This window comes from Oncorhynchus keta, unplaced genomic scaffold, assembly GCF_023373465.1.
Source record: "Oncorhynchus keta strain PuntledgeMale-10-30-2019 unplaced genomic scaffold, Oket_V2 Un_contig_1690_pilon_pilon, whole genome shotgun sequence".
Taxonomy (NCBI): Eukaryota; Metazoa; Chordata; class Actinopteri; order Salmoniformes; family Salmonidae; genus Oncorhynchus; species Oncorhynchus keta.
The window spans coordinates 843,764-870,000 of record NW_026280186.1 but is presented as its reverse complement, the minus strand read 5'-3'; the positions used below and the strand labels follow the sequence as shown (position 1 = coordinate 870,000).

Sequence of the window (26,237 nt, the reverse complement as noted above, 5' to 3'; positions counted from 1 at the left end):
TGTTCCATCGTGCAAAAGAACAGCACTTAGCCGTGGTATTTTGGCAACATAACACACCTCCCCAGGCCTTATGGCTTAATGATACATTGCATAAAGTAATAAAGCACACATCAATACAGTATTTCACATCTGGGATATTTCATCAGGGCATATACAGTGCATTCGGAAAGTATTCATACCCCTTCATTTTTCCACATTTGGTTAGTTACAGCCTTATTTTAACATTGATTAAATAGTTTTTCCCCCTCATCAATTTACATCCAATACCCCATAATGACAAAGAAAAACAGGTTTTTAGTCATTTTTGCAAAAAACGAATTTACATAAGTATTCAGACCGTTTGCTATGAGACTCACAATTGAGCTCAGGTGCATCCTGTTTCCATTGATCATCTTTTAAATGTTTTTAGAACTTGATTGGAGTCCACCTGTGGTAAATTAAATTGATTGGACATGATTTGGAAAGGCACACACCTGTCTATATAAGGTCCCACAGTTGACAGTGAATGTCAGAGCAAAAACCAAGCCATGAGGTCAAAGGAATTGTCCATAGAGCTCACAGAGACAGGATTGTGTCGAGGCACAGATCTGGGGAACAGACCAAAAATGTCTTGCAGCATTGAAGGTTCCCAAGAACACAGTGGCCACATCATTCTTAAATGGAAGACGTTTGGAACCATCCAAGACTCTTCCAAGAGCTGGCCGCCCAACCAAACTGTGCAATCAGGGGAGAAGGGCCTTGGTCAGGCAGGTGACCAAGAACCCGATGGTCACTCTGACAGAGGTCCAGAGTTCCTCTGTGGGGATGGGAGAACCTTCCAGAAGGACTACCATCTCTGTAGCACTCCACCAATCAGGCCTTTATGGTAGAGTGGCCAGACGGAAGCCACTCCTCAGTAAAAGGCACATGACAGCCCACTTGGAGTTTGTCAAAAGGGACCTAAAGGACTCTCAGACCATGAGAAACAAGATGATCTCGTCTGATGAAACCAAGATTGATCTCTTTGGCCTGAATGCCAAGTGTCATGTATGGAGGAAACCTGGCACCATCTCTACGGTGAAGCATGGTGGTGTCAGCATCATGTTGTGGGGATGTTTTTCAGCGGAATGGGACTGGGAGACTAGTCAAGATCGAGGCAAAGATGAACAGAGCAAAGTACAGAGAGCTCCTTGATGAAAACCTGCTCAGACTGGGGCAAAGGTTCACCTTCCAACAGGACAACGACCCAAAGCACACAGCCAAGAGAACACAGGAGTGGCTTCAGGACAAGTCTGTGAATGTCCTTGAGAGGCCCAAGCCAGAGCCCGAACTTTAACCCGATCAAACATCTCTGGAGAGAACTGAGAATAGCTGTGCAGCGACGCTCCCCATCCAACCTGACAGAGTTTGATAGGATCTGCAGAGAAGAATGGGAGAAACTCCCCAAATACAGGTGTACCAAGCTTGTAGCATCATACCTAAGAAGACTCACGGCTTAAATCGCTGCCAAAGGTGCTTCAACAAAGTACTGAGAAAATGTAACTTATTATTTTATTTTTTATTTTACCATATGATATGTATGAACATACTGGGTATATGCTTTGAGGTTTGCAACTTAATAAAAGCTTGCAGAAAGTAACAGTGAGTAAGTTAGTAACACTAGTAACAAAGTAGTAACAGCGAGATAGTAACACTAGTAATACAGTAGGAACAGTGAGATGGTAACACTAGTAATACAGTAGTAACAGTAACATAGTAACACTAGTAATACAGTAGTAACAGCGAGATAGTAACACTAGTAATACAGTAGTAACAGTAACATAGTAACACTAGTAATACAGTAGTAACAGTGAGATGGTAACACGAGTAATACAGTAGTAACAGTGAGATAGTAAAACTAGTAATACAGGTGTAACAGTGAGATAGTAACACTAGTAATACAGTAGTAACAGTAACATAGTAATACAGTAGTAACAGTAACATAGTAACACTAGTAATACAGTAGTAACAGTAACATAGTAACACTAGTAATACAGTAGTAACAGTGAGATAGTAAAACTAGTAATACAGGTGTAACAGTGAGATAGTAACACTAGTAATACAGTAGTAACACTAGTAATACAGTAGTAACAGTAACATAGTAACACTAGTAATACAGTAGGAACAGTGAGATGGTAACACGAGTAATACAGTAGTAACAGTAACATAGTAACACTAGCAATACAGTAGTAACAGTAACATAGTAACACTAGTAATACAGTAGGAACAGTGAGATGGTAACACGAGTAATACAGTAGTAACAGTAACATAGTAACACTAGCAATACAGTAGTAACAGTAACATAGTAACACTAGTAATACAGTAGGAACAGTGAGATGGTAACACTAGTAATACAGTAGTAACAGTAACATAGTAATACAGTAGTAACAGTAACATAGTAACACTAGTAATACAGTAGTAACAGTAACATAGTAACACTAGTAATACAGTAGTAACAGTGAGATAGTAAAACTAGTAATACAGGTGTAACAGTGAGATAGTAACACTAGTAATACAGTAGTAACACTAGTAATACAGTAGTAACAGTAACATAGTAACACTAGTAATACAGTAGGAACAGTGAGATGGTAACACGAGTAATACAGTAGTAACAGTAACATAGTAACACTAGCAATACAGTAGTAACAGTAACATAGTAACACTAGTAATACAGTAGGAACAGTGAGATGGTAACACGAGTAATACAGTAGTAACAGTAACATAGTAACACTAGCAATACAGTAGTAACAGTAACATAGTAACACTAGTATAATACAGTAGTAACAGTGAGATAGTAAAACTAGTAATACAGGTGTAACAGTGAGATGGTAACACTAGTAATACAGTAGTAACAGTGAGATGGTAACACTAGTAATACAGTAGTAACAGTGAGATGGTAACACTAGTAATACAGTAGTAACAGTGAGATGGTAACACTAGTAATACAGTAGTAACAGTGAGATGGTAACACTAGTAATACAGTAGTAACAGTAACATAGTAACACTAGTATAATACAGTAGTAACAGTAACATAGTAACACTAGTAATACAGTCGTAACAGTGAGATGGTAACACTAGTAATACAGTAGTAACAGTGAGATAGTAACACTAGTAATACAGTAGTAACAGTGAGATGGTAACACTAGTAATACAGTAGTAACAGTGAGATGGTAACACTAGTAATACAGTAGTAACAGTGAGATGGTAACACTAGTAATACAGTAGTAACAGTAACATAGTAACACTAGTATAAAACAGTAGTAACAGTAACATAGTAACACTAGTAATACAGTAGTAACAGTGAGATGGTAACACTAGTAATACAGTAGTAACAGTGATATGGTAACACTAGTAATACAGTGGTAACAGTGACATGGTAACACTAGTAATATAGTAGTAACAGTGAGATGGTAACACTAGTAATACAGTAGTAACAGTAACATAGTACCACTAGTAATACAGTAGTAACAGGGAGATGTAACACTAGTAATACAGTAGTAACAGTAACATAGTAACAATAGTAATATAGTAGTAACAGTAACATAGTAACACTAGTAATACAGTAGTAACAGTAACATAGTAACACTAGTAATTCAGTAGTAACAGTGGGATGGTAACACCACTAATACAGTAGTAACAGTGAGATAGTAACACTAGTAATACAGTAGTAACAGTAACATAGTGACACTAGTAATACAGTAGTAACAGTGAGATAGTAACACCAGTAATACAGTAGTAACAGTGAGATGGTAACACTAGTAACAAAGTAGTAACAGTGAGATAGTAACACCAGTAATACAGTAGTAACAGTGAGATGGTAACACTAGTAATACAGTAGTAACTGTAGCATAGTAACACTAGTAATACAGTAGTAACAGTAACATAGTAACACTAGTAATACAGTAGTAACAGTAACATAGTAACACTAGTAATACAGTAGTATCAGTAACATAGTAACACTAGTAATACAGTAGTAATAGTAACATAGTAGCACTAGTAATACAGTAGTAACAATGAGATGGTAACACCAGTAATACAGTAGTAACTGTAGCATAGTAACACTAGTAATACAGTAGTAACAGTAACATAGTAACACTAGTAATACAGTAGTAACAGTAACATAGTAACACTAGTAATACAGTAGTATCAGTAACATAGTAACACTAGTAATACAGTAGTAATAGTAACATAGTAGCACTAGTAATACAGTAGTAACAGTGAGATGGTAACACTAGTAATACAGTGGTACCAGTGAGATGGTAACACTAGTAATACAGTAGTAACAGTGAGATGGTAACACTAGTAATACAGTAGTAACAGTGAGATAGTAACACTAGCAATACAGTAGTAACAGTAACATAGTAACACTAGTAATTCAGTAGTAACAGTAACATAGTAACACTAGTAATACAGTGGTACCAGTGAGATGGTAACACTAGTAATACAGTAGTAACAGTAACATAGTAACACTAGTAATTCAGTAGTAACAGTAACATAGTAACACTAGTAATACAGTGGTACCAGTGAGATGGTAACACTAGTAATACAGTAGTAACAGTGAGATAGTAACACTAGTAATACAGTAGTAACAGTGAGATAGTAACACTAGTAATACAGTAGTAACAGTAACATAGTAACACTAGCAATACAGTAGTAACAGTAACATAGTAACACTAGTAATTCAGTAGTAACAGTGAGATGGTAACACTAGTAATACAGTAGTAACAGTAACATAGTAACACTAGTAATACAGTAGTAACAGTAACATAGTAACACTAGCAATACAGTAGTAACAGTAACATAGTAACACTAGTAATTCAGTAGTAACAGTGAGATGGTAACACTAGTAATACAGTAGTAACAGTAACATAGTAACACTAGTAATACAGTGGTACCAGTGAGATGGTAACACTAGTAATACAGTAGTAACAGTGAGATGGTAACACTAGTAATACAGTAGTAACAGTGAGATAGTAACACTAGTAATACAGTAGTAACAGTAACATAGTAACACTAGTAATACAGTGGTACCAGTGAGATGGTAACACTAGTAATACAGTAGTAACAGTGAGATAGTAACACTAGTAATACAGTAGTAACAGTAACATAGTAACACTAGCAATACAGTAGTAACAGTAACATAGTAACACTAGTAATTAAGTAGTAACAGTGAGATGGTAACACTAGTAATACAGTAGTAACAGTAACATAGTAACACTAGTAATACAGTAGTAACAGTAACATAGTAACACTAGCAATACAGTAGTAACAGTAACATAGTAACACTAGTAATTCAGTAGTAACAGTGAGATGGTAACACTAGTAATACAGTAGTAACAGTGAGATGGTAACACCAGTAATACAGTAGTAACAGTGAGATGGTAACACTAGTAATACAGTAGTAACAGTGAGATGGTAACACCAGTAATACAGTAGTAACAGTGACATGGTAACACTAGTAATATAGTAGTAACAGTGAGATGGTAACACTAGTAATACAGTAGTAACAGTAACATAGTAACACTAGTAATACAGTAGTAACAGTGAGATAGTAACACCAGTAATACAGTAGTAACAGTGAGATGGTAACACTAGTAATACAGTAGTAACAGTGAGATGGTAACACTAGTAATACAGTAGTAACAGTGAGATGGTAACACTAGTAATACAGTAGTAACAGTAACATAGTAACACTAGTAATACAGTAGTAACAGTAACATCGTAACACTAGTAATATAGTAGTAACAGTGAGATGGTAACACCAGTAATACAGTAGTAACAGTGAGATGGTAACACTAGTAATACAGTAGTAACAGTAACATAGTAACACTAGTAATACAGTAGTAACAGTAACATGGTAACACTAGTAATATAGTAGTAACAGTGAGATGGTAACACCAGTAATACAGTAGTAACAGTGAGATGGTAACACTAGTAATACAGTAGTAACAGTGAGATGGTACCACTAGTAATACAGTAGTAACAGTGGGATGGTAACAGTAGTAATACAGTAGTAACAGTGAGATGGTAACACTAGTAATACAGTAGTAACAGTGAGATGGTAACACTAGTAATACAGTGGTAACAGTAGCCTACTGTGATGCTGTACCATGACATGATATCAAGCTCTCGGCCTATTACGTGACTGTATTGATCTCTATCAATCAGTATAAAATAAGAAACAATGTTCTACTGTCTGGCACACAGCAATGACAATCATTCCATTGGTCATCTGATGGAAAGAAACCTGCTTTCCCAGGACCCTCTACTACACAGCCACTGTCTGCAAAAACCCCTCCATGCAAAATACTGTCAACCAAAACGCTAAACAAATTCTTTGCCTTTTCTCAGCGAGTGATCATTTAAAAGGAATTTTCCAGAGGAGGCCCGGCCCGGGCTAATATTAGCCCAGAAAATGAAGTTTCCGTTCCCGCCCTCCCGGGCGATATTCTCACTGACCGAAGCCACTACTGTGTGATCAGATTATCTTGGAGCTTGTGGGGTCGTTTAGATGCAGATAGGGCATATTTTAAATACTAAGGTTCTCTCTCTCTCTCTCTCTTTCTCACTCTGGTCTCTCAATGGGGTAAATGGATCCAGTCAAGTACTTCAGCAACAATCCCTCTACACTGTGTTACTCTGAGCACCTGAGGTAGTTGGAAAACAGAACAGCTCCATGTTGATCAGAGGGAAATCACTCCAAATACACAGGTGTTGCAGATCGAGTAGAAACCAACCCTGGAATGTGTGTTAACGTAGCCCTTTCCTGCAGTCAAATGACCTACTAACCTCATTGTGGAATGTTATTCATATTTTTCTTCATTATAAAAATAAAAAAAGCAGAAAATATGGTGTTTCTATGTCAAACAGTTTTGTTATATACTGAAAAAATATATCAACACAACATGTAAAGTGTTGGTCCCATGTTTCATAAAAGATTGCAGAAAAGTTTCATACGCACAAAAAGCTTATTTCTTTTGCACAAATTTGTTTCCATCCCTGTTAGTGAGCATTTCTCATTTAACAAGAGAATCCATCCACCTGACAGGTGTGGAATATCAAGAACCTGATGCTGCTTTTATTTTCCTTGTACTGGGGAAAATAAAAGGCCACTCTAAAATGTGCAGTTTTGCCACACAACGCCATGCCACAGATTCCTCAAGTTTTGAGGGTGCATGCAATTGGCATGCTGACTGCAGGAATGTCCACCAAAGCTGTTGCTAGAGCATTTAATGTTAATTTCTCTACCATAAGCCGCCTCCAACGTTATTTTAGAGAATTTGGCAGTAAGTCTAACCAGCTCATAACAGCAGACCACGTGTAACCACGCTAGCCCAGGACCTCAACACCAGGCTTCTTCACCTGCGGGATCATCTGATAACAGCCACCCAGACATACCAGCCACCCAGACAGCTGACGAAACTAAGGAGTATTTCTGTCTGTAATAAGGCCCTTTTATGGGGAAAAACTCATTCTGATTCGCTGGGCCTGGCTTCCAAGTGGGTGGGCCCCTGCCTTGAATGTGAAATCCATAGATCAAATCAAATCACAGTTTATTTGTCACGTGCGCCGAATACAACAAGTGTCGACCTTACAGTGAAATGCTTACTTACAGGCTCTAACCAATAGTGGAGAAAAAAGTGTGTGTGTGTGTGTGTGTGTGTGTGTGTGTGTGTGTGTGTGTGTGTGTGCGTGCGTGCGTGCGTGCGTGCGTGCGTGCGTGCGTGCGTAGGTAAGTAAAGAAATAAAACAACAGTAAAAAGATATTTGAAAATAACAGTAGCAAGGCTATATACAGACACCGGTTAGTCAGGCTTATTGAGGTAGTATGTACATGTAGGTATGGTTAAAGTGACTATGCATATATGATGAACAGAGAGTAGATGTCGGCCGATTAATCGGAATGGACGATTAATTAGGGCCGATTTCAAGTTTTCATAACAATCGGAAATTGGTATTTTTGGGCACCGATTTGACAGTTACATTTTTAAAATACCTTTATTTAACTAGGCAAGTCAGTTAAGAACACATTCTTATTTTCAATGACAGCCTAGGAACGTTGGGTTAACTGCCTCGTTCAGGGGCAGAAGGACAGATTTTCACCTTATCAGCTCGGGGGATTCAATAACGACCTGCCTCTCTCTCGTTGCACTCCACAAGGAGACTGCCTGTTACGCGAATGCAGTAAGCCAAGGTAAGTTGCTAGCTAGCATTAAACTTATCTTATAAAAAACAATCAATCATAATCACTAGTTAACTACACATGGTTGATGATATTACTAGATATTATCTAGTATATCCTGCGTTGCATATAATCTGACTGAGCATACAAGCATACAAGTATCTAAGTATCTGACTGAGTGGTGGTAGGCAGAAGCAGGCGCGTAAACATTCATTCAAACAGCACTTTCATGCGTTTTGCCACCAGCTCTTCGTTGTGTGTCAAGCATTGCACTGTTTATGACTTCAAGCCCATCAACTCCTGAGATGAGGCTGGTGTAACCAAAGTGAAATGGCTAGCTAGTTAGCGCGCGCTAATAGCGTTTCAAACGTCACTCGCTCTGAGCCTTCTAGTGGTTGTTCCCCTTGCTCTGCATGGGTAACGCTGCTTTGGTGGTTGTTGTCGTTGTGTTGCTGGTTCGAGCCCAGCGAGGAGCGAGGAGAGGGACGGAAGCTATACTGTTACACTGGCAATACTAAAGTGCCTACAAGAACATCCAATAGTCAAAGGTTAATGAAATACAAATGGTATAGAGGGAAATAGTCCTATAATTCCTATAATAACTTCAACCTAAAACTTCTTACCTGGGAATATTGAAGACTCATGTTAAAAAGAACCACCAGCTTTCATATGTTCTCATGTTCTGAGCTACGAACTGAAACATTAGCTTTCTTACATAGTGTAACAGTATGACTTTACGTCCGTCCCCTCGCCCATACCCGGGCGCGAACCAGGGACCCTCTGCACACATCGACAACAGTCACCCTCGAAGCATCGTTACCCATCGCTCCACAAAAGCCGCGGCCCTTGCAGAGCAAGGGGAACTACTACTTCAAGGTCTCAGAGCAAGTGACGTAACTGATTGAAATGCTATTTAGCGTGCACCGCTAACTAAGCTAGCCGTTTCACATCCGTTACACTCACCCCCCTTTTGACCTTCCTCCTTTTTCCGCAGAGTACTAACCAGTAATCCGGGTCAACAGCATCAATGTAACAGTATAATTTTAAACCGTCCCCTCGCCCATACCCGGGCGCGAACCAGGGACCTTCTGCACACATCGACAACAGTCACCCTCGAAGCATCGTTACCCATCGCTCCACAAAAGCCGCGGCCCTTGCAGAGCAAGGGGAACTACTACTTCAAGGTCTCAGAGCAAGTGACGTAACCGATTGAAACGCTATTTAGCGCGCACCGCTAACTAAGCTAGCCGTTTCACATCCGTTACAATAGCACATATTGCACTTTTACTTTCTTCTCCAACACTTCGTTTTTGCATTATTTAAACCAAATTGAACATGTTTCATTATTTACTTGAGGCTAAATTGATTTTATTGATGTATTATGTTAAGTTAAAATAAGTGTTCATTCAGTATTGTTGTAATTGCCATTATTAAAAATACATTTTAAAGAATCGGCCGATTAATCTGCATCAGCCTTTTGGGTCCTCCAAAAATCGGCATCGGCGTTGAAAAATCATAATCGGTCGACCTCTAACAGAGAGTAGCAGTAGCATAAAAAGAGGGGTTGGCGGGACACAATGCAGATAGCCCGGTTAGCCAATGTGCGGGAGCACTGGTTGGTCGGGCCAATTGAGGTAGTATGTACATGAATGTATAGTTTATAGTTAAAGTGACTATGCATATATGATAAACAGAGAGTAGCAGCAGCTTGGGGGTGGCACACAATGCAAATAGTCTGGGTAAGTCCATTTGGTTACCTGTTCAGGAGTCTTATGGCTTGGGGGTAAAAACTGTTGAGAAGCCTTTTTGTCCTAGACTTGGCACGCCGGTACCACTTGCCTTGCGGTAGTAGAGAGAACAGTCTATGACTGGGGTGGCTCGGGTCTTTGACAATTTTAGGGCCTTCCACTGACACCGCCTGGTGTAGAGGTCTTGGATGTCAGGCAGCTTTGCCCCAGTGATGTACTGGGCCGTACACACTACCCTCTGAAGTGCCTTGCGGTCGGAGGCCAAGCAATTGCCGTACCAGGCAGTGATGCAACCGGTCAGGATGCTCTCGATGTTGTAGCTGTAGAACCTTTTGAGGATCTCAGGACCCATGCCAAATCTTTTTAGTTTCCTGAGGGGGAATAGGCTTTGTCGTGCCCTCTTCACGACTGTCTTGGTGTGTTTGGACAATTCTAGTTTGTTGTTGATGTGGACACCAAGGAACTTGAAGCTCTCAACCTGCTCCACTACAGCCCCGTCGATGAGAATGTGGGCGTGCTCGGTGCTCTTTTTCCTGTAGTCCACAATCATCTCCTTAGTCTTGTTTACGTTGAGGGAGAGGTTGTTATTCTGGCACCATCCGGCCAGGTCTCTGACCTCCTCCCTATAGGCTGTCTCGTCGTTGTCGATGATCAGGCCTACCACTGTTGTGTCATCTGCATACTTAATGATGGTGTTCGAGTCGTGCCTGGCCATGCAGCCGTGGGTGAACAGGGAGTACAGGAGGGGACTGAGCACGCACCCCTGGGGAGCTCCAGTGTTGAGGATCAGCATGGCAGATGTGTAGCTACCTACCCTCACCACCTGGGGGCGGCCCGTCAGGAAGTCCAAGATCCAGTTGCAGAGGGAGGTGTTTAGTCCCAGGGTCCTTAGCTTATTGATGAGCTTTGAAGGTACTATGGTGTTGAACGCCGAGCTGTAGTCAATGAATAGCATTCTCACATAGGTGTTCCTTTTGTCCAGGTGGGAAAGGGCAGTGTGGAGTGCAATAGAGATTGCATCATCTGTGGATCTGTTGGGGCAGTAGGCAAATTGGAGTGGATCTAGAGTTTCTGGGATGATGGTGTTGATGTGAGCAATGACCAGCCTTTCAAAGCACTTCATGGCTACAGACGTGAGTGCTACGGATCTGTAGTCATTTAGGGCCTAGTGAATTTATTTCAATTGACTGATTTACGTATATAAACTGTAACAGAAAAATATTTCAGTCTTCTGTGTTGTGTATAAAGTGTATAAAGTGTAATATTGGGATGCAAACACAAAATGTAATACATTTCAATTCTATATCTGACATGGTACAGGTGACTTCTTTTTTTTAAAGCCCATAACCATGTGTGTGAGGTGTATACTTTTGTATCAAACTATATTTGTTTAAGACTACCAAGAAACACTGTGACCCTGATTTAGCCCACTGCAGTAATTAACCGTGCCTTCCCAACACAACACACCAATATAACCTCTGTAAACCAGATATATCTAGTTAGGCCAGGTGTAAGGTGACAACAGCACTCAAGTAAGCCACACACACAGCACATAGAGGGACAGAGACAGAAAGACACACACACACAGCACAGAGAGGGACAGGGACAAAGACACAGACAGAGACTCATACACACAGCACAGAGAGAGACAGAGACAGAGAGACACACACAGCACAGAGAGAGACAGAGAGAGACACACACAACACAGAGAGAGACAGAGAAAGACACAGTACAGAGAGAGACAGAGACAGACACAGCACAGAGAGAGACAGAGAGAAAGACACAGCACAGAGAGAGACAGAGACAGAGAGACACACACAGTACAGAGAGAGACAGAGACAGAGAGACACACACAGCACAGAGAGAGACAGAGAGAAAGACACACACAGCACAGAGAGAGACAGAGACAGAGAGACACACACAGCACAGAGAGAGACAGAGAGAAAGACACACACAGTACAGAGAGAGAGAGAGACAGAGACACACACAGCACAGAGAGAGACAGAGACAGACACACACAGCACAGAGAGAGACAGAGACAGAGAGAAAGACACACAGCACAGAGAGAGACAGAGAGAAAGACACAGTACAGAGAGGGACAGAGACAGAGACACAGACAGATACACATACACAGAGCACAGAGAGGGACAGAGACAGAGAGACACACACACAGCAAGGTGAGGGATAGTGACAGAAACAGAAAGAGACACACACAGTACAGTGAGGGACAGAGACAGAGACACATACACAAAGAGGGACAGAGACAGAGAGACACACACAGCAAGGTGAGGGATAGTGACAGAAACAGAAAGAGACACACACAGCACAGAGAGAGACAGAGACACATACACAGAGCACAGAGAGAGACAGAGAGACACACACACAGCAAGGTGAGGGATAGTGACAGAAACAGAAAGAGACACACACAGTACAGTGAGGGACAGAGACAGAGACAGAGACACATACACACAGACAAAGAGGGACAGAGACAGAGACATAAGCACGCACACACGCCTGTACACCACAGGATGTTGGTGGCAGCTTAATTGGGGAGAACAGGCTTGTGGTAATGACTGGGGTGGAATCAGTAGAATGGTATCAAATACTGTACATCAAACACACGGTTTCCAGGTGTTTGATGCCATTCATTTCTGCTCCGTTACAGACATGATTATGAGTCGTCCTCCCCTCACCAGCCTCCTGTGGTATACACATACACTCCACCTCCATATGTATTTGGCCAGTGAAGCTACAATTTAAAGTTGTATATCTGTACACTTGCATTTTGGGATTTGAGATGAAATGTTTCATGTGAGGCGACAGTATAGAACTGTCACCTTTTATTTGAGGGTGTGTTCATATAAGTTCAGAAAGTTTTCACACCCCTTGACTTCTTCTCCAAGTTGTTGGGTTACAGCCTGAATTCAACATGGGTTCAAACGCTTGTTTTTGTCACCCATCTACACACATTACCCACAGAATGACAAAGTGAAAACATATATTTTTTTAAACCTTTGCATTTTATCGAAAATGAAATACAGAAATATCTCATTGACATAAGTATTCACACATGTTAGCAGCTTCACCTTTGGCAGCATCACCTTATCGGAGGCGAAGTCAGGTGCAGGAGAGCAGAGTGTTGTGAACAGGCACACTTTTTATTCCGGTCCAAAATGACAACACAAAGTAACATAAAATTACACATAACACAAACAATCCTACACAAAGACATGAGGGGCAACAGAGGAATAAATACACATGGATTGATTGGGGAATGAAAACCAGGTGTGCAGGGAACAAGACAAAACAAATGGATACATGAAAAATGGAGCGGAGATGGCTAGAAAGCCGGCGACGTCGACCGCCGAACGAACAAGGAGAGGAGCCGACTTCGGCGGAAGTCGTGACACTGTGAGTCTTTCTGGGTAAAAGTCTCTAAGAGTTTTCCACACATGGATTGCGCAACATTTGCCCATTATTATTTTCAAATTTCTTCAAGCTCTGTCAAATTGTTGTTGATCATTGCTAGACAACCATTTTTAAGTCTTGCCATAGATTTTCAAGCAGATTTAAGTCAAAACTGTAACTCGGCCGCTGTTATTGTCCTGCTGAAAGGTGAATTCATCTTCCAGTGTCTGAAGGAAAGTAGACTGAACCAGGTTTTCCTTTAAGATTGTGCCTGTGCCTAGCTCCATTCAGTAGATTTTTATCCTGAAAAACTCCCCAGTCCTTAATGATTACAAGCATACCCATAACATGATCAAAAATCAAATCAAATCACATTTTATTTGTCACATACACATGGTTAGCAGATGTTAATGCGAGTGTAGCTTGTGCTTCTAGTTCCGACTGTGCAGTAATATCCACCACTATGCTTGTAAATATGGAGAGAGGTACTCAATGATGTGTTGTATTGGATTTGCCCCAGACATAACACTTTGTATTTTGGACAAAAAGTGAATTGCTTTGCCACATTTTTTAAAAAACTTTACCTTAGTGCCTTGATGCAAACAGGATGCATGTTTTGGAATATTTTTTATTCTTCCCTCTTTTCCCTCTGTCAATTAGGTTAGTATTTTGGAGTAACTACAATGTTGTTGATCCAACCTCAGTTTTCTCCTATCACAGCCATTAAACTCTGTAACTGTTTTAAAGTCACCATTGGCCTCATTGGTAGAGGCCAATGGGCCGGTAAAGGCCCGTGACCTAACTTCTGCTTCTTCGTCCCAGAGGTCAATGGTGCATGAAGATCACCACAGGGTTGAATCCGCAGGGGATGTTTCACGGATCAAATCGTGTAGCTGAGGGTCATAATAACTCTTCCGTAACTCATTAACATTAACCTCCTCCACATCACAATGAAATCGGTAATACTGGTCTATAACGCCCACACGAAGTGTCCATGTATGAATTCATAAATAGACACCAACTTAATGTGGTGGAGGACTGTTAATGAGTTACGGAAGAGTTATGACCCTCAGCTACACGATGTGACGCATACAGTTTACCCTGAGGATTCAACTCTGTGGTGATCTTCATGCACCATTGACCTCAGGGAGAATCAGAAGGTAAGTCATGAGCCTTTACCGGGCTGGTGAAGGCTATTTATCAGCGTACTTCTCCAAATGTGGCTTGGACTTATGACACTACGCTGTCATTGTAACGATGCATCTATTAAGATACCTAACTATGAGCCCTTGCATAGCATGACATGAATGCGCTAGAGATATGCTATGGTTATATTTCAATATTTTTCGTGGTGCCATGCCCACCACCTAAGCCTCTTTTTTATCCAGAAAAAACACTGCATGCAAACCTCTCACTATTACCAATAACAGGGGAGATTAGCATTTTGGAGGGGATCATCTATGTTCCATCTCACTCATCATGAATCACGGTTCATTCATGATTATCCGTAATCATGTTCAGAAACATGTTCTTACTTCCAATAAAAGTGACTCCAAAATGACAGAATACATTAGTCATAATTTAGTTGCTATTGGGCAAAATATAATCCGAAATACAACCAAAACAAGCTTCAAATGTATCCAACAAATTGGTAGAGTCACACGCTTGATATTGTCATTAAGTGCTAGGAATATGGGACCAAACACTAAACTTTTGACTACTTTAATACACTGTAAGTGAATTTTTCACAATACTTCTTCAAATGGGGGGACTAGATACATAAAGTGCTTTCATTTCTAAATGTTAAAACAGATACCTGTATGTATGAAAATACCCTCAATTAAAAGGTGACATTCATTATAGAGTATAGAGACAAATTTAAAAAACTACTTCACTCTCCTAATATATATGGAGGGGAGAATATATGACCATGCATGTTCACACACACACACACACACACACTGTCACGACTTCTGCCGAAGTCGGTCCCTCTCCTTGTTCGGGCAGCTTTCGGCGGTCGACGTCATCGGGTTTCTAGCCACCGCCGATCCACTTTTCATTTTCCATTTGTTCTGTCTTTGTCTTACACACCTGGCTTCACTCAACCAACTACTTATTATTTAACCCGCTGTTCCCCATGTTGTGTTTGTGAGTGATTGTTCACACACACACACACACACACACACACACACACACACACACACACACACACACACACACACACACACACACACACACACACACACACACACACACACACACACACACACACACACACACACACACACACACACACACACACACACACACCCCTTCATATCCCTTTATCCTTTTACTGCAGTGGGCTAAATCAGGGTCACACAGAGTGTTTCTTGGTAGTCTTAAACAAATCTACTTTGAGACAAAAGTATACACCTCACACACATGGTTATGGGCTTTAAAAAGAGAAGACACCTGTACCCTGTCAGACATACAGTTGAAATGTGTTACATTTGGAGTTTTCATCCCAATATTACACTTTATATACATCACAGAAGACTGAAATATAACAACACTGTTTGACATAGAAACACCAGATTTTCAGAGTTTTTGTTTTGTAATGTTTATTAATGATTACATTCTGAAGAATATGAATAACGTTCTACCCATGAGGTCACTAGTCATTTGACTGCAGGAAAGGGCTACGTTTCTAAGTGGCAAGGGTTAAAAAGGTTGTTGTCACCCCTAACAAAATCAGTCTTTTTAGTTACAGACTGATCCCAGATCTGGTTGTGACGTCTTGCCAACTGCTATGGCCATTGTGCTATACAGCACAAACCGATCTGGGACCAGTAAATATATGGAGGGGAGTGTATATGCATGGTCATATACTCTCCCCTCCACATGTATTTGGACAGTAAAAAAAATAAAAAAATAACAGTAACAAATATTTGGGTGGCAGCGTAGCCTAGTGGTTAGATTGTTGGACTAGAAACTGAAAGGTTGCAAGATCGAATCCCTGAGCTGACAAGGTACAAATCTGTCGTTCTGCCCCTGAACAAGGCAGTTAACCCACTGTTCCTAGGCCGTCATTGAAAATAAGAATTTGTTCTGAACTGACTTGACTAGTTAAATAAAGGTAACATTTATATATTTTTTAAAAATGAAAGAGCAGCAGTAAAATAACAATAGCGAGGCTATATACAGGGGGTACCGGTACTGAGTCGATGTGTGGGGGCACCGGTTAGTCGAGATAATTGAGGTAATATGTACATGTAGGTAGAGTTAAAGTGACTCTGCATAGATAATAAACAGAGAGTAGCAGCAGCAGAAAAGAGGTGGTCTACAGTTTTTTCCCTCTGGTTGCACATTTAACATGCTGGTAGAAATGAGGTAAAACAGATTTAAGTTTCCCTGCATATAGTCCCCGGCCATTAGGAGCGCCGGCCTCTGAATGAGCGGTTTGCTTATGGCCGTATGCAGCTCAATGAATGCGGTCTTAGTGCCATCATCAGTTTGTGGTGGTAAATAGACAGCTACGAAGAATATAGATGAAATTTCTCTTGGTAAATAGTGTGGTCTACAGCTTATCATGAGATACTCTACCTCAGGCGAGCAAAACCTTGAGACTTCCTTAGATTTCGTGCACCAGCTGTTGTTTACAAATATACATAGACCGCCACCCCTTGTCTTACCAGAGGCCACAGTTCTATCCTGACGAAAAAGTGTAAAACCCGCCAGTGTATGTTATTCATGCCGTCGTTCAGCCACGACTCGGTAAAACACAAGATACTACAGTTTTTAATGTCCTGTTGGTACGATTTAAGTGCTCGTAGTTTATTATCCATTGATTGTACGTTGGCTAATAGGATTGATGGTAAAGGCAGATTACCCACTCGCCGTCGGATCCTTACAAGGCACCCAGACCTACGTCCCCGATATCTCAATTTCTTTCTCCTTCGAATGACGGGGATGAGGGCCTTGTCGGGTGTCTGGAGTAAATCCTTTGCGTCCAACTCGTTAAAGAGAAAAATATCTTCTTCCAGTACGGGGTGAGTAATCGCTGTCCTGATATCTAGAAGCTCTTTTCCGTAATAAGAGACAGTGGCAGAAGCATTATGTTCGATTGGGTGTACGGGTAGAAGGAGACACATATTTCCCCACGAAGATGAAGAGGAAATCCTATTTGATATTTCCCTTGAGGATGTTTCACACTTTTCATGGAAATCATTTGAAGTAAAGAGGACATTCAGCAAGAAGCTCCTATCAACTTCCAATGTCCTTCAAGACATTACATCATTTACATTTAAGTCATTTAGCAGACGCTCTTATCCAGAGCGACTTACAAATTGGTGCATTCACCTTATGACATCCAGTGGAACAGCCACTTTACAATAGTGCATCTAAATCTTTTAAGGGGGGTGAGAAGGAGTTTACTTTACTGTACGTGTATGGTCTAATGCTTCAGTAAATTAGACAATAAATGCTTGTGTTGTTCCAATGTAACCAACAACCTTACATTCTAAAGCAGGTTATGATAGTGTATCCAGTTTCTATGAGCACAGCCAAACAACGGAAGTGATGGACTCCACTTCCGCGTTACCTCCCTACTGCAGCACGCCGTTAGCAAAGATGACAGAGTTAATTATTCGAAGGAGTTCATTTATAGAGCATAAAAGTAAAGCAAACAAGTAGAAATGTATTTTTATATTTAAATGTTTTTAATTCAAGTCCACTAACGTTAGTTATACCTACTGGTAGTTCTGTTGTGATAATTATGTTAGTTCTGTTGTCAAAGTTAAGGACCATCCACCAAGCCAATGTCTATAACGATAAACTATAGGCTACGTAACTCGAAAAATGTTGGTGAGCATCCACACCAGAGGATAGCTTATCGTTATATGGTCTTACACCTGTCAATCAACTGATCAACGCATCCTACTGCATGCGGTAGGCCTATTAATAAGGTGGTAGCCCTGTTTTACATTCAGCAATTAGTAAAAGCAAACCTGCTTCTTTCATATATAAAATATGAATGTCCTATAGTTTTTGTAGCCTATAGCGCAAAGGAACGTTTTAGTTATTTATCAGACGCTCTTATCCAGAGAAACATACAGGAGCAATCAGGTTTAAACGCTTTGCCCAAGGGCACATCGACAGATTTTTGACTTAGTCGGCTCAGAACTAGCGACCTGTCGGTTACCGGCACAACACTCTTAACCGCTAGGCTACCTGCCGCTCAGCTGGAAGGGAGAGGCTGGTGATGTGTAGCCCAAGTAATTAAGCTAATTATTAGCTTGATATTAGGCCATTCATGAGCTAAATATTAGAGATAAAGGCTAAATATTTACCTGCCAGGGTGCAAGACAAAAGGTTAACGGATTATGAAATGTCAGATCTGTGCGTTCCTCCAGGCTGGGCTCTGTGGTCCCGGGGTACGCAAAGCTTCACTATTGATTTGGCCTAGGCCTACGTTTTCAGACAAGATAATTACCCCCCCCCGTGGCTACAACTACACAGTGCAATGAGGAATGTATTCTTGTTATGAAGTGAGTACACAATTATTGTCTATAGGCATTACATTGTAGTGATGTGGGCTAATAACTGCTCAAACGTCCTGTTTTGTTTCATGCCAAAATAACTGCCTACAGCCTAGGTGTCACGTCCTGACCGTAGTTCCTTTTTTATGTCTCTATTTTAGTTTGGTCAGGGCGTGAGTTAGGGTGGGCATTCTATGTTTTTGTTCTATGTGTTATAGTTCTATGTGTTTGGCCTGGTATGGTTCCCAATCAGAGGCAGCTGTCAATCGTTGTCTCTGATTGAGAACCATACTTAGGCAGCCTGTTTTCCCACTGTGGTTGGTGGGTAGTTGGTTTACGTTTCAGTGTTTGCACCATGTTTCGGTTTTCTTTTATTCTCTAGTTCTTTTGTATTTAGTGTTCAGTTAATTAAAGGGAAATATGAACACGTACCACGCTGCGCTTTGGTCTACTCCTTCTTCCTCAGACGAACATCATTACACTAGGCCTGATTATGCAACCATTTGGATCAGTTTGGGTCTATTATCAACAGTTTAGAACAGGGGTGTCAAACTCATTCCATGGAGGGACTAGTGGTCTGCTGTTTTTTTTCTTCTATTCAATTAAGACCTAGGCAACTAGGTGAGGGGAGTTCCTGACTACTCAGTGTCCTTAATTCATCCATTAAGTACAAGGGAGGAGCGAAAACCCAGACACTTGACCCTCTGTGGAATGATTTTGACACGTGTAGTTTAGAAGCACAATAAAGGTCCAATAGCAGGCCACTCATATGATGTATTTTGTCAGGATGTAGCCTGTTAAAATAGGCCAACTATTGGAAAATGTATTTTTTTATTTATTTCACCTTTATTTAACCCGGTAGGCCAGTTGAGAACAAGTTCTCATTTACAACTGCGACCTGGCCAAGATAAAGCAAAGCAGTTCGACACATACAACAACACAGAGTTACACATGGAATAAACAAACATACAGTCAATAACACAATAGATCAAGTCTATATACAGTGTGTGCAAATGTGGTAAGATGAGGGAGGTAAGGCAATAAATAAGCCATAGTGGCGAAATAATTACAATTTAGCAATTAAACACGAGTGATAGATGTGCAGAATGTGAGATACTGGGGTGCAAAGGAGCAATAAAATAAATAACAGTATGGGGATGAGGTAGTTGGATTGGCTATTTACAGATGGGCTATGTACAGGTGCAGTGATCTTTGAGCTGTTCTGACAGCCGGTGCTTAAAGTTAGTGAGGGAGATATGGGTCTCCAGCTTCAGTGATTGTTGCAATTCGTTCCAGTCATTGGCAGCAGAGAACTGGAAGGAAAGGCGGCCAACGGAGGAATTGGCTTTGGGGGTGACCAGTGAAATATACCTGCTGGAGTGTGTGCTACGAGTGGGTGCTGCTATGGTTACCAGTGAGCTGAGATTAGGCGGGACTTTACCTAGCAAAGACTTATAGATGACCTGGGGCCAGTAGGTTTGGCGACGAATATGAAGCCAGGGCCAGCCAACGAGAGCATACAGGTCGCAGTGGTGGGTAGTATATGGGGCTTTGGTGACAAAACGGATGGCACTGTGATAGACTGAATCCAATTTGCTGAGTATGGTGTTGGAGGCTATTTTGTAAATGACATTGCCAAAGTCAAGGATTGGCAGGATAGTCCGTTTTGCGAGGGTATGTTTGTCAGCATGAGTGAAAGATGCTTTGTTGCAAAATAGGAAGCCGATTCTAGATTTAATTTAGGATTGGAGATTAGTGTGAGTCTGGAAGGAAAGTTTACAGTATAACCAGACACCTAGGTATTTGTAGTTGTCCAAATATTCTAAGTCAGAACCGTCCAGAGTAGTGATGCTGTACGGGTGGGCAGGTGTGGGCAGCGATCGGTTGAAGAGCATGCATTTAGTTTTACTTGCATTTCAGAGCAGTTGGAGGCCACGGAAGGAGAGTTGTGTGGCATTGAAGCTTGTCTGGAGATTAGTTAACACAGTGTCCAAAGAAGGGTCAGAACTATACAGAATGGTGTCGTCTGCGGAGAGGTGGATCAGAGAATCACCAGCAGTGAGAGCGACATCATTGATGTATACAGAGAAAAGAGTCAACCCGGACCTTGAGCGTTGCTGAGATGTACCCATGACCAGCTCGGAAACCAGATTGCATAGCAGAGAAGGTACGGTGGGATTCAAAATGGTCGGTGATCTGTTTGTTAACTTGGCTTTCGAAGACCTTAGAAAGGCAGGGTAGGATAGATATAGGTCTGCAGCAGTTTGGTTCTAGAAGTGTCTCCCCCTTTGATGAGGGGGATGACCACGGCAGCTTTCCAATCTTTGAGGATCTCAGACGATATGAAAGAGAGGTTGAACAGGCTAGTAATAGGGGTTGCAACAATTTCAGTTGATAATTTTAGAAAGAGAGGGTCCAGATTGTCTAGCCCTGCTGATTTGTAGGGGTCCAGATTTTGCAACTCTTTCAGAACATCAGCTATCTGGATTTGGGTGACGGAGAAATGGGGGAGGATTGGGCAAGTTGCTGTGGGGGGTGCAGGGGTGTTGACCAGGGTAGGGGTGGCCAGGTGGAAAGCATGGCCAGCTGTAGAAAAATGCTTATTGAAATTCTCAATTATTGTGGATTTATCGGTGGTGACAGTGTTTCCTAGCCTCAGTGCAGTGGGGAGCTGGGGGGAGGTGCTCTTATTCTCCATGGACTTTACATTTGATGGTCTTGGACTTTGGCCCTAGTGTGACGCAGAGAACATCCCCATGCGAGTCAGCTGAGCCATTTTCCATTGCCAGGACGTTGTTTCTCTTGCTGGTTCCTGCACATTTGCAAACAGTAGAGAAGGGATTGTTAAATGCAGGGCATTTTTTATTTTTGTCTTTCATGTTTCCGTCCATGGTCTTGTATAATGCTCTGTGAGCCTGTTCCTCTGTGTGGTCTCCTCTCCCTCTCTGTCTCTCTTTCTGCATTACTGCAGCATTGCTACAGGGCCTTACACTTCTATGGCTTAGCTCTCTGTCTAGCAGGGTGGGGCTCAATTCAAAACTTTGGAATTGACTCCCATTCAACTCATGAGTTAAAATTCTATTGAATTGGCTACAACCCACAGGATTTGAGTTTGAGTGACAGGTAGTATAATTCCATTCAGTGCAATTCAATTCCACTCAGTCATAGAACACTAAAGTTTCATTGAATCTAAATGGTCACACTTCCAGATAAAGAATATATCACGTTTCTCTAGAAACAATGTTCGTAGACTCTTTTAACCTTAGTGCTTGGAATAGACCATTACATTTCCGCCAACCATTTCATTTGTTTGGCTTCTATCTCCCTCTCTCTTAGCAAAATAAGTGCAAGTCTATGGGCCAAATGTCCCCTTCCAAAACTTGAAAGAAGCGAACACCTGCCAAGTCATCATTTGTCCAAATAACCAGTGATGATCCAAATCCAAGCACCGGAACTACTGCTTCTCGCATCCTGTTGTATCACGACAGATCTACGGCACAATGTATGTTTACGTGGTCTGTCCAATTTTACTGAGCAGGTTCTTAACCAGATAAAGTACATCAAGTAAGGACTAGATTCTATAAAATCCACACTAGCCAACACCCGCATAGCGCTTGTTTTGGCCGGAGGTGGAACTGCGTTAGAGCAGCCAAATCCACAAGCGGCTCCTTATATTAGCTTATTGCGGATGCCAAACATTGGGATGCAACTAAACCATCCGATTTTTATAATCCGACGAATCCCATGTAGCCGCGTTATGAAATTCAAACACTCAAATTCCTCCAGAAAGTCTCTCTATTTAAATGTTCTCCCACTGAGCTTTGATAGCACTAGCTAAATTCTGGGCAGCAGTGTTGTTGAGAGCTGAAGCAACACTTTTCCAGTTGTTAATAGATATATCTTTCCAAAAATATGCATGTAGCAAAGATTATCTATGTACTGACCAGGGAAGCCCCGATTCTGTCATTGACAAAAACCTGTGACATGACAAACCAATCAGGATTCATCTCTTGGTATGTCCAGCCCTCCATTATCTCAGCCAATCATGGCTAGCCAGGAAGGATCCTGTCCTTTTTCCTATATAGCTCAGTGTTTTCTCCTTGGCTAAACTAGGCTTGTAATTTACATTTTTATTAATATTTACAGATCACATACAAGTGTATTATTAAGGCACATCAAAGTTCAAATGTTCAAGAAGACATTTAAGTTAGTTTCTACTGTGAAGTAGGAACTAACGGCAAATGCCCAGCTTCCTGAATCCCGTAACAATTGGCAGCCAAGCATCGATCACCATGTCAACAGCATTCAAATAAAACCCTCAATATTTATAGAAAATGTGTACCAAGCTCATCACCGTCCATCACTTTACCACCATGAAGTTCATCATAACATATTTCATCTGCCTATAAACTCCTAATGCTTTCCCATGTCGTAGTGGTAGTACAACGTAGCCTATCATCACATGACTCCAAGTTTACTTTCACATGATGATTTATTATGTCAATATCTCCACATCATCAACTTCACAAACACAAAAATATCCTACAACGTTGAACGAACAAATTGTCTGTCGACATTTATGAAATTGTACTGACCCTTCAGCATGACCTTACTCGCATAAACACTGTGGATGGAAACATGGTTACTGTCCCGCAATAGATGACTACATAGCTTCCACTTGACCAGAGTTCCCACACAAAAACAGCACAGAACGACAGTTACCAAACAAGACGACTGGCGTCTTCCATAAATACTCTGAAGACAAATACAAACTGCTTATTCATAGCTCCTCGGCTGCTATAATTAGTGTGGTACACTCCGGTTTTGGCGCTAGGAGTTAGGGAAGTAGTGGGGAGGCAGGGTGACCTCTTGACCCTGTGGAATCTACAGATTGGCAGACAGCCTCGGAAAGAGTGTGTGTTTCTGGCAGACCTGGGTTCCAATACTATTTGAAATAAAATCAAGTACTTTAGCTGGGCTTGACTGAGTTTGCCAGTTGAAATGGAACTAATGATAAAGTCCCATTCAACTGGCACCACTGGCAGGCTAAAACAAACACAAAGATTTCAAATAGTATTTGAACCCAGGTCTGATAAGTGGGGACTGGCTGGCCAGGCCCTCATAAAACAGAGCGGTATGTATGTGGTAGAATGTGTGTGTGTGTGTGTGTGTGTGTGTGTGTGTGTGTGTGTGTGTGTGTGTGTGTGTGTGTGTGTGTGTGTGTGTGTGTGTGTGTGTGTGTGTGTGTGTGTGTGTGTGGATCTGGATGGGGCTGTCTGGCTTGGACAGAGTGGGGACGGTCGTACACACGAGACCTCTTCTAGGGGGATGAAGGAGGATGAAAATAAAAGCACAAAAGAACCGGGTCACACATCAAACTGGAGAAAACATTTAAGAAGCATGGCATGCATGCTCAAACACACACACGCACACACATACACACACACACACACACACAATCAGGGGAGAATGATCCATGCCGGGAAGAGTAGAAATGTCTACACATACTGTACACACCTACACATACTGTACACACTGTACACACCTACACATACTGTACACACTGTACACACCTACACATACTGTACACACTGTACACATCCACACATACTGTACACATCTACACATAATGTACACATCTACACATAATGTACACACTGTACACACATACACATACTGTACACACTGTACACATCTACACATAATGTACACACTGTACACATCTACACATAATGTACACATCTACACATACTGTACACACTGTACACATCTACACATACTTTACATATCTACACATACTGTACACATCTACACATATTGTACACACATACACATACTGTACACACTGTACACATCTACACATAGCGTACACATTGTACACATCTACACATACTGTACACACTGTACACATCTACACATACTGTACACACCTACACATACTGTACACACCCACGCATACTGTACACACTGTACACATCTACACATAATGTACACATCTACACATAATGTACACACTGTACACATCTACACATACTGTACACACCTACACATACTGTACACACTGTACACACTGTACACACCCACACATACTGTACACATAATGTACACATCTACACATAATGTACACACTGTAACCATCTACGCATACTGTACACATCTACACATACTGTACACACCTACACATACTGTACATACTGTACATACTGTACACATCTACACATAGCATACACATGGTACACATCTACACACACTGTACACACTGTACACATCCACACATACTGTACACATCTACACATACTGTACACATCTACACATAATGTACACACTGTACACATATACATATACTGTACACACACTGTACACATCTAGTGCACGCTAGACTGTGCACGCTGTACACATCTACACATACTGTACACAGCCACACATACTGTACACATCTATATACACTGTACACATCTTCACATACTGTACACATCTGCACATACTGTACACACAGTACACATCTACATATACTGTACACACCTACCCATACTGTACACATCTACACATACTGTACACATAATGTACACATCGAGACATACTGTACACACTGTACACATCTACACATAATGTACACACACTGTACACATCGAGACATACTGTATACATATATACATACTGTACAACTCTACACACACTGTACACCTCTACACACACTGTACACCTCTACACACACTATACAACTCTACACACACTGTACACCTCTACACACACTGTACACTTCTACACACACAGTACACCTCTACACACACTTTATACCTCTCACACACTGTACACCTCTACACACACTGTACATCTCTACACACACTGAACACATCTACACACACAGTACAACTCTACAAACACTGTAAACCTCTACACACACTTTATACCTCTACACACACAGTACAACTCTACACATACTGTACACCTCTACACACACTGTACACTTCTACACACACAGTACAACTCTACACATACTGTACACCTCTACACACACTGTACACTTCTACACACACAGTACAACTCTACACATACTTTATACCTCTACACACACTGTACACATCTACACACACTTTATACCTCTACACACACTGTACACATCTACACACACTGTACACATCTACACATACTGTACACATCTACACACACTGTACACATCTACACACACTGTACACATCTACACACACAGTACACATCTACACATACTGTACACATCTACACATGAACGGAAAAGCAGGACAAACTATGTACTTTGCCTAAATGTAAACATTCTATTTTAGTCTAGTTGCTGGATGACAATTAAACACAAAAACAAAGTTTCAAATAAGGAGTAGGGATTGT

General features: G+C 41.2%; 1 protein-coding gene across 1 annotated transcript in view; it reads right to left on the bottom strand.

The window, feature by feature from the left end:
• Positions 1 to 26,237, bottom strand: part of LOC118377191 (metal transporter CNNM2-like) — a 75,390-nt gene that overhangs the window by 12,686 nt on the left and 36,467 nt on the right.